We start from the raw sequence: 10,967 nt of genomic DNA on the forward strand, positions 1-10,967 counted from the left end.
CGGGGCACCCAAACAGACGACAACGCTATCTCAAATATATCGAACGCACCCAAGTACATAACAAGTCGACAAGGCCGTATTCCAAATTTAGATAATTTCAAAATAAATTTCTACAGAAAGTTTCCCTTGTTTTACCGACTATCCAAAATAACCCCGTGCCGTAAAATACCAACAAGGCCACGGGGCCAACAAAACAACATATATACATATACGGTAAAGACAGTGTCATCGGCCCGAATGGAATCGCCCAAACACAACATATACAAACACAACCGTACGAAGTAGGCACAACCCACAAAACATGTCCACGGACCTCTAAACAGACCCGACGAATCATATGACGGGACGGGGCCCCGCCGTACCCCATGAACAAACATATACAATGCAACGGACGAATATATACCAAAAGTAGGCTCCGAAATAAGGGGGAGCACTTCAAATAGCAGAAGGGGGTGTCCTAAACCGGTGGATCACCAAGCTGTGCGTCGGTACTGCGGGCATGAAGCACCCCGGAAGCAAGGGGTCGATTTTTAATATGTAATTGAGCATGTAAAGCAGAAATAAAATAAAGGCAGAATCGTGCTTTTAAATAAGGAGTAAGATCCATGAATACAGTAACCAGGAAACCACAAAACTTACCTTCAGAACATAATTCATACATGTTCATATCATATACCAATCAGACAATCATTCTGCACATGCGTATACATATAGCGTGTCCCGGCCCTCTAGCGAGAGACTCGGTAAGTAAGATCATATCATCCTCTCATATATATACATACATATAGCGTGTCCCGGCCCTCTAGTGAGGGACTCGGTGTATAGCGTGTCCCGACCTCTAGTGAGGGTCTCGGTGTATAGAATCATGTCATCGTCATATACATAGCGTGTCCGGCCCTCTAGTGAGGGTCTCGGTGTATAGAATCATCATACCATCCTATTATCACATATCAAGTCGGTTCTCGGAACCCACGGTTACGTACCAAATTCATATGCATAGAAATCTTCGTTTCAAACTCGACAACGCTTAAGTAATCATGCTCGGGGGTTGAAATCATAGCCACACGAAGTTCTTTTAAAAATAGGTCGTTGGAATCAAACATAGAAAAGTCGCGGGACCCACGGACGAGCGTCAACCCAATCCGGCCCCGCCCGTGAAATCTAAGGTCATCATATGTTATCGAATCATTATTATAAACTCAAAAGTCAAGTAACTGACCGTACTTGAAATCAGGATAATAGTCACATCAAGTTTTCCTCCGAACGTCGCTCGGGAACAAATCAAATAAAATTTTGAAATCATAGTTACGTATAAAAATCATATGCATAAAATCATGGTCATAATCTAAAAGATAAGTAAAATAGTCATATTTGAAATCGGAATAATAATTACAACATTTCCTTTCAAAAGTTATCGAAATTACATAAAAGGGCGTCGCGGGACCCACGACGGGTATAGACCCGAGCTGGGCCCGCCTGAAAAACATACTCATTCTATATCATACAAACTCCTACGAAAATTTCAAAGCAATCCGAGCTTTTAAGAGAAAGTTATGAGCGTTTGAACTTTTGGAATCGCTAAAGAATAAGCTTTAAAAACCAAAAATCAGCTTTCATGACATCTTTACAAATTGTGAATTCCAAGGATATAAGGATCAATGTTATGGCATATGAGCACAAGAATACCAAGGAAACACAAGCGAATCATAAACAAGCTCGGATTTCGAGAGTAGAGTTTCCTAGAGGCTTGTATCATAGCTTACTTTAACTAAGACATGCCAAAAAGAAAGGTTACTTTACATACCTCAAACGCTCTCCAATATAGCCCAACTCAAGACAAGTCCAACCTACGATTCGGGCTGCCACGATCTATAAACAAGCCATAAAATGCCAAATATTAGCTAAAGACTTTTGGGCATTAAATTCCAATTTCGCCCCTTAATTCTACGAAATTTGCGCATTTCCCCTGTAAATAGGCTACCCCGAGAATTCAACTCGGCCAAAACAATCAACAACAACAACAATAACCAACCTAGCAACATCAACAACCAATCCGGAAAGCAATACAACAACAATAGCTTTCTTTTCCATTATTCAACAACTTACATAAATTCAATTCAACGACTTAACTTCAAGCTAACATCGACGCTTATACATCCGCATACTAACCCGAACCCATACCAACAATATTTAAAGGCATTCTAAGCAATTCATACAACATTTTCAACAATCCAAAATTTTTCTCCAAGCTGGCCGAAAACAGCCCCAACCGAGACAAAATTTCCTTTATTTTTTTTCTCTTCATTTCAAATCATGATTTGTATCCACAATTTACATTCTAACAATGCTATCTCATCAATATACCAATTACATTAAATATACAATAACCTCCAAAAACAGTCCGCAACATTAACAACATCATTTTGAGTCAATAACCATTCATTTCCAACCTAGAATTCATAGCGACGACGACTAAAGCATTAAGCGATATTCATTCGTTCATTGTCATATTATGTGACCCATTTCAATCAACACTACACATACACATATATGGATGATTCCCAATTGTTCTTCACCTTACAATGATCATAATCAACTAACTAAACATTAATTCATAATTTCAATCACAACACAACAACACCCATCACGCCCAACCCTCATACATATGGCCTCCACTTCAACATACTTTATTTCATGATTTTCAACCATTATAAGATACTACAACATGAATATAACCTTCATAACACAAAAACAAGATCAAATCTTACCTTTTTCTCTTCAACTTCCAATAGCCTAGGGTTTCCAAAAGATGAAAAATAATAGGTTGATCGCTCCAACGATGCTTCCACGCTACTTAGGGACCTCAAAATAATGGGTTTACATCAACGGAAAAATTTTGGAAGAACAAGAAATGGGAGTTGATCTTTGTTGCTGCTGGCCGTGAGCCTCCTTGGAGGTTTTCAGCTTTGCCCTTTTTTTTTCAAGTGTGGTGAATGAAGAATAATGACTAGGAGTCATCTTTTATCTAATATAAAGAGTGTACAATATCCCTTGGCCCACATTAATGAGTTGTTCCACTTAGAAGATGACACAAAAATGTGTGGGCACCACACTCCACTATACACGGCCCACATGGAATTGTGGATGATTTTCATCTTCCAATTTTTATCACTTTTGGTCCCAAATTCTCCTAATTGTTCCATACCAATAAATTCATGCACAACTTATATCTCGAAAAAAAAATCGAAGGTCAAAAATCCCGACTTTGTATCCCGAAATAGTTTTGTCCTTAACTTATCATAATTAGTCCGGATGGTTCCAATGTACAAAAATACGGGTTCTAACAATATTGTTTGATGCCCATGTTGACAAGCAAGCCATGAGGTTCGCTCGGACACACGCAAGCAAGGCCCGAGTGTCGTGTTACGCCCAGGCCATGGTTCGGGGCGTGACACGCAGATTCTCAACAGAAGGCACCAACTATTGAACTAAATTATATGGTGGGGGTTCATGGATTTTATGGTCCGTATAAAATATACGGACCGTATATTTGACCGTAAATCTCAACTTTTTGCTAACATTCTCTCATTAACTCATTGAACCTCTACTTCTTCCAACACCTACTAAACATGAACTTGATCTTTTGCACCCATGGAATAAGCTTGTCTAATCGCATTTAACCTTGATAACCCCCGTTCCAAGACTAGAACCACTAATGCAAGGCGAATCTGCAAGTATAAAACCAGGGGGTGTAACATTCTCCCCCTCTTAAGAACATTCGTCCTCGAATGTTAGACTCTTAACGAGCCATCTGGATACTGGAATGATAGCTATTATTATAGGAAAACTCGCTAAGAGGTGAATGATCATTTCAACTACCTTGAAAATCAAGTACACAAGCTCTCAACATATCCTCAAGTGTTTGTATAGTATGCTCCGCTTGTTAATCTGTCTGCGGGTGAAATGCAGTACTAAGACTCACCTGAGTCCTCAATTAATTCTGAAAAGATTTCCAGAAGTTAGCTGTGAATTGCACTCCTCTATCTGAAATAACAGCTGTAGGAACCCAATGAAGTCGTACAATCTCTCTAAGGTAGAGTTTCGCATAATCTTCAGTTGAATAGGTAGTTCTAACAGGTAGGAAATGAGCAGACTTTGTAAGCCTATCAACTATGACCCATATTGAATCATACTTCCGCTGAGTACGGGGCAAACCTGTAATGAAATCCATATTGATTACCTCCCATTTCCATGTCGAAATCTCCATAGCCTGCAATAAACCTCCGGGCTTCTGGTGCTCTATCTTGACTTGCTGACAATTCGAACACTGAGTGACAAATTCCGCTATATCTTTATTCATACCATCCCACCAATACACTTCCTTGAGATCATGTTACATCTTTGTTGTGCCCGGATGGATAGAATAGCGAGAATAATGGGCTTCCCCATAACCTGTTGGCGAAGACCTGCAACATTAGGAACGCATAATCTACCCCAATACCTGAGTACTCCATCTCCTGTGATCACGAAGGGTGTCTTTTCTTTCTGAGGAGCAGTATCTCAGTAATGAACTATAACAGGATCCTTGTACTGACGTTCCTTTATCTCCGCTGCCAAAGATGACATCACTGTGTGTTGAACCGTAACTCCTGCATCACCCGAATCTAACAACCGGACTCCCAAACTGGCTAGCTGACAAACATCACGGGCTAGCTCCCTCTTCTCTGGCTGCAAATATGACAAGCTACCCATAGATTTACGACTAAGAGCATCGGCTACTACATTAGCTTTTTCAGGATGGTACAGAATATCAACATCATAGTCTTTCAGCAACTCTAGCCATCGCCTCTATCTTAAGTTCAAGTCCTTCTGCTTAGGGATATACTGGAGACTCTTATGGTCGCTATAGATATCAACATGAAAGCCATATAAATAATGTCTCCACATTTTCAAGGCATGGATCACTGCAGCTAACTCAAGATCATGAGTTAGATAGTTCTTTTCGTGTTTCTTCATCTGTCTAGAAGCATAGGCAACAACCTTACCGTGCTGCATCAATACACAGCCTAATCCGATACCCGAAGCATCACAATATATCACATAGCCTTCTGTTCCCTCTGGACGAGTCAAAACAGGTGCTAAGGTCAACTTGTCCTTTAATATCTGAAAACTCCGCTCATATGCATCCGTCCACTGGAACTTAGCTAATTTCTGAGTTACCTTGGTCAACGGGGCTAAAAGAGAAGAAAATCCTTCTATGAACCTTCTATAATAACCAGCCAAACCCAAGAAACTACGAATCTCTGTTGGTGTCGTGGGCCTTGGCCAATTCTTCACGGCTTCAATCTTTTGAGTATCTACTCTAATGCCTTCATCTGAAATGATGTGACCAAGAAAAGACACAGAGTTCAACCAGAACTCACACTTGGAGAACTTGGCATACAGCTCTCTACCTCAAAGAACTCTAAGCACTGCTCATAGATGTTCTGCATGTTCCGCCTCCGATGGCGAATAAATCAGAATATCATCAATAAACACAATCACGAACAGATCTAGGAAAGGCCTGAATACGCGATTCATCAAGTCCATAAACACAGTTGGAGCATTAGTTAATCCGAATGACATAACACGAAACTCATAATGCCCATATCTAGTCCTAAATGTCGTTTTCGAGATGTCTTCCTCCTTCACCCTAACCTGATGATACCCCGATCTCAAGTCTATCTTCGAGAAGTATTTAGCGCCTTGTAGCTGATCAAACAAGTCATCAATCCTCGGAAATGGATATTTATTCTTTATAGTCACCTTATTCAATTGCCTATAATCAATACACATTCGCAAAGAGCCATCCTTCTTTCTTACAAATAACACCGGCGCTCCCCACGGTGATGTACTGGGTCTAATAAAGCCCTTCTCAAGTAAATCCTTCAATTGCTCCTTCAGTTCCTTCAACTCCGCAGGTGCCATTCGATAAGGAGGAATAGATATTGGCTGAGTATCTGGCAATAAATCGATAGTGAAATCAATCTCCCGCTCTGGCGGAATGCCTGGAAGCTCATCTGGAAACACCTCTGGGAACTCATTAACCACAGGGACAGACTGAAGGGTCGGTGACGCTGCTTGCACATCCTGTACCCAAACTAGGTGATAAATGTACCATTTTCTAATCACCTTTCTTGCCTTAAGGTAGGAAATAAACCTACCCCTCGGCGAAGCAGCATTACCCCTCCACTCTAGGACTGGCTCGTCGGGAAACTGGAATCGAACTATCTTTGTTCTGCAATCAACATTAGAATAACAGGAAGCCAACCAATCCATGCCCATAGTAACATTGAAATCAATCATGTCTAACTCAATCAAGTCTGCTAAGGTACAGTGATTATAAACTATCACTATACAGCCTCGATATACCCACCTAGCTATAACTGGATCATCAACTAGCGTCAACACCTCAAATGGTTTAATCGATTCAGGATCTAACCCAAACTTTCCAGCAATAAATGGAGTAACATATGATAAGGTAGAATCTGGATCAATCAGTGCGTATACATCATAGGAGGAAACTGATAATATACCTGTGACCATATTAGGAGACGACTCATGATCCTGTCTACCGGCTAATGCATAGACGCGGTGCTGAGGCCCACTCGAGCTAGACGCTCCACTCCTCCCTCTACCACGTCCTGCTGATGTCTGAGAACCTTGCCCTGAGGGGTGTGCTGCAGAAAAAGAACCAGTTATGGACCCCGTGGGCTGAACGATGCCTGCACCACCCCCTCATCGGACACTTTCTCATCTTATGGCCTGGCTGATAACAAGCATAACAAACGTCTGATCCCAGCCGACACTGTCCAGCATGTAACTTACCACACTGGGTACATCGCGACAAAGGTGGTCTCACCTGGCCTGACAATGGTCTGTACTGAGAACCTGATGCTCTAGAACTCTGGCCCGCTCCGGAATAAGAAGGCCGATCAAACCTCTGACCTAAAAACCGCTGAGGTGCACTCCCTGCTGAATGAAAGGGATACCGAGAATGTTGTTGTCTCTGTCCTCCCCTAAACTCACCAACCATATCTAATGATCTATCTCTCTTACCATGGCCCCCGTCACGCTAACGCTCTGTCTTCCGCTAACGCTTACGATCTTTCAAATTTTGTGCATACGCCTGTATGTGGGAAATATCCATACCCAGCTGCAACGCCGCTGTCGTACACTCATCAATCAAATGTGGTCCTAGACAAGCCACAAAACGATGCACTCGATTATCCATCTCAACCACCATAGCTGGGGCATATCTAGCCAAGGAGTCAAAGTATGCACTGTACTCCTGAACACTCATGCTACCCTGCTCAATACGCAAAAACCTATCTGCTCGGGCCCGTCAAACTTTCGGTGGTAAATAATGGTGAATAAAAGCATCCGAAAACTCTCGCCAAATGGCTGGAGGGGCATTCTCTCCCCTAGATAGCTCCCATGTCTGATACTACTGCACTGCAATATCACAAAGCCTATAAGAAGCTAGCTCCACTGACTCGACCTCATCAGCGTGCATAACCCTCAAAGTCCTCTGCATACTATCAATAAAGTACTGAGGATCCAAATTTTGCTTCAACATAGAAAACTCTGGAGGATCTAACCCGAAAAATTCTTAACCCTCGCACTACCAGGTCGGTCTACCTGATCAACACTAACTCCCTATCGCTGAGCCTGAGAGGCTACCAATCTAGTCAATAACTGTATAGCATCCCGCATATCCTGGCCCGGTGCATCTGGCTGAGGAACCGGAGGCACTGGGGCAGGTGTTGGAGGTAGGGTATGCGAAGTCTGAGATGGGCTCTCACTCTGAGACTCGCCTCGATCCCTGGTAGCCTGCTGAGAATGGCTAGTGGCCTTACCAGTCACTCCCTTGCCCTTCTGGACGGTTGTAGCTTTCTTACGAGGCATCGCTGAAATCAGAACAAATTATTAGAAGACGAACTCTTAACACACGGCTCCATCGCACGATCTAAGAGAGAGAAAGAATGACAATTTCCTAAATGTCCTGTAGCCTCCTGATTATAAGTGTGTTGCACAACACACCCATAAACAAGACTCTGCTAGACACGGTGCGCGCAGACAACCCTAGGGCGAGCGCTCGATGCCCCTTTTGTCCGACCCAAATCGATGAGTCGCGACGAGTGCTTGATCTTTAGTAACCAAACACCTCTATACTCGTATCTGGATAATACTGAATAACAAGGGCCCATAAGTAACTCAAACTGAACTTATACCGACTCATGAAAGGATGTTATCATGAATTCTGTACAATCTGTATATATATATATATATATGTACTGAAAGAACAATGCAAGCCAACTAGGCCGCTACATATGTTGTACGCAAAAGAATAGGAGCTGACAAGACCCCATCACATGTCATCTACATACAACTGTCTACAGACCTCTAATGGGATAGAAAACTGTAGAAAGGACGGGACAGGGCCCCGCCATACCCATACATGTATATACATCTCAAAAGTAGCCTACCAAAATGAACTGCAACTCCGGATCAAATGGAGCGCACTGACCACCGCTGGATGAAAGTCCTACTGAGCTGAGCCGTCTGTCTGTCTACCTGAACCTACGGGCATGAACGCAGCCCCCCCGAGAGATAGGGGAGTCAGTACGGATAATGTACCGAGTATGTAAGGCATAAGAACAACAAATATATAGGATCATGAATGCAAATCTCAGTATCTGAATGCATCTGGCTGAACATCTGTATAATTCTGTATAACATGAAAGTGCCTCTGAGGGCGCGTGATATGCATAGGTCACAATATAACTGTTAGTCCTGTGGAACGTATAGCCCGATCCATATCCCATATGTTAGTGTCGAGGAACGTACGACCCGATCCATATATCAAATAATAGTGCCGTGGAACGTACGACCCGATCCATATATCATCATCATCATCACTGTGCACCAGCTGATCAGGTGGTAATGCGTATAATACGCCTATCCCTTTTCCCCATACCCCATATACATATAATATACGCGTATATAACGCCTTCTGGTCATAGGTCAATATGCATATGTATACGTGAATGCAATGCATAAATAAGATGAACACATGGGGCTCTCGGAGTGACATAAGGTCGTACTACCTCTGATATGCATTTTTAAGCTAATATCATCAATATAAGAACTTCCAAGACCCATGAACAGAATGAACAATCATGAAAAGGGATATAGGAACATCAAAGACTGCGATACTCCTAGTGCTTCTAAGAGTAGAGGGATATGGAAGCTCGTTTACTCGCTTGTTGGTCCATATCATAAGATCATGCCAAAAATGAAAGAAGGGGCAGCCTTAACATACCTTAACGTCTCCTTAATCACTTAACGTTCTCCCTCCAAGTTTCGCGAGGTCTACATTCAAAAGGAATCGCACTAAGGTTAGGTCTAGAAAACACTACTTAAGTTCCAACTAGCAAAATTAACGAATTAACGAAATTTAAACAAAGATTTTCCCTATTTTATCGACTTCCACTATATCATAAAACAACTCCCAATCAACAATAACATTATCATCAATTCATAATCAAGAGATTTCATATAATGCCCAAAACTCCTTTTCATAATCAACACACGACAACAATTCCAACACAACTCTATATACGCTCGTATACCACGTTTCCCCCTCATCATTACCACCATTCATAACAAGATTATACTCAAAACATCCCAACAATTACAACTCAAGCCAATTTATTACTCATAACATCCTCAAACCCACATTAGAACTTCCTCTTTTGCTTTTCTTCCATCAATCAAGTTATTCAACAACTAGACATTCTTAGTAACATGGAATGGATGTGAAAACTTACCTTAATCATACAAGAGCAAGCTTTGGATCAGCTATCCCACTTGAGTGAAACCCCAACTTCAACACCAAAGAAATTCTTGGGTTCTACAAACCCTAGCAAGTCTTTTAACACTTGAATCTCTTGATCCTTGCCCTTTGATCCTTGATTTCACTTGGATTTGCTTAGATATGTTTAGAGGAAGTTTCTAGAGCTCTCATGGACTTGGAAAATGTTGGAAATGGATTAAAATGAAGGAGGGTCGGGTATTTAACCAAAAACTAAAACTGACACTGCCTCAGATGTACGGTTCAATATACGGACCGTATATTGGACCTTAGATCCTCAACAGAAGGCACCAACTACTAAACTAAATTATATGGTGGGGTTCATGGATTTTACGGTCCGTATAAAATATACGGACTGTATATTTGACCGTAAATCTCAACTTTTTGCTAAATATTCTCTCATTAACTCATTGAACCTCTACTTCTTCCAACACCTACTAAACATGAACTTGATCTTTTACACCCATGGAATAAGCTTGTCTAATCTCATTTAACCTTGATAACCCCCGTATCCAAGACTAGAACCACTAATGCACGGCGAATCTCCAAGTACAAAATCACGGGGTGTAACATTTTTCAACAACACCAATAAAAAGTAGCATACATATAAGAGTGATGGCATTCAATCTCAATATTATCCATCGTTTACGACAAGGACTGCTGGGGTATCTAATCCCATTTGCTCCCCTAACTTTCGTTTATCAGTGTCGGCCCAGCAAAGTGCTTTCATTACTTTGGGGGGGGGGGGGGGGGGGGGGGCTTTCAGAGAGCCACGGACCTACAATTGTCCTTAAACTGCCATGAGTGGTAGAGAAGAAGCGAACAAAAGTACGCTCGTCAGAACAAGATTAAGCCTTTAAGAATGCAAATGAGTTTTTGTAGTTAGCGTACTCCTTCAATTTTATTCGGAATGGAAAAAGGAGTTCCATGTTCATACTGACGCATCACTCTAGATTTTATTTTACTTGGGCCAAAGACTGTCCCTTCTGCTCTTCTGGGAAAAGTCGTTGGATGTATGTTGGTGCAAGAAGGGCCGCTTAATCACCCCATC

This window comes from Lycium ferocissimum, chromosome 3 (assembly GCF_029784015.1).
Source record: "Lycium ferocissimum isolate CSIRO_LF1 chromosome 3, AGI_CSIRO_Lferr_CH_V1, whole genome shotgun sequence".
In the NCBI taxonomy this organism is placed as follows: domain Eukaryota; kingdom Viridiplantae; phylum Streptophyta; class Magnoliopsida; order Solanales; family Solanaceae; genus Lycium; species Lycium ferocissimum.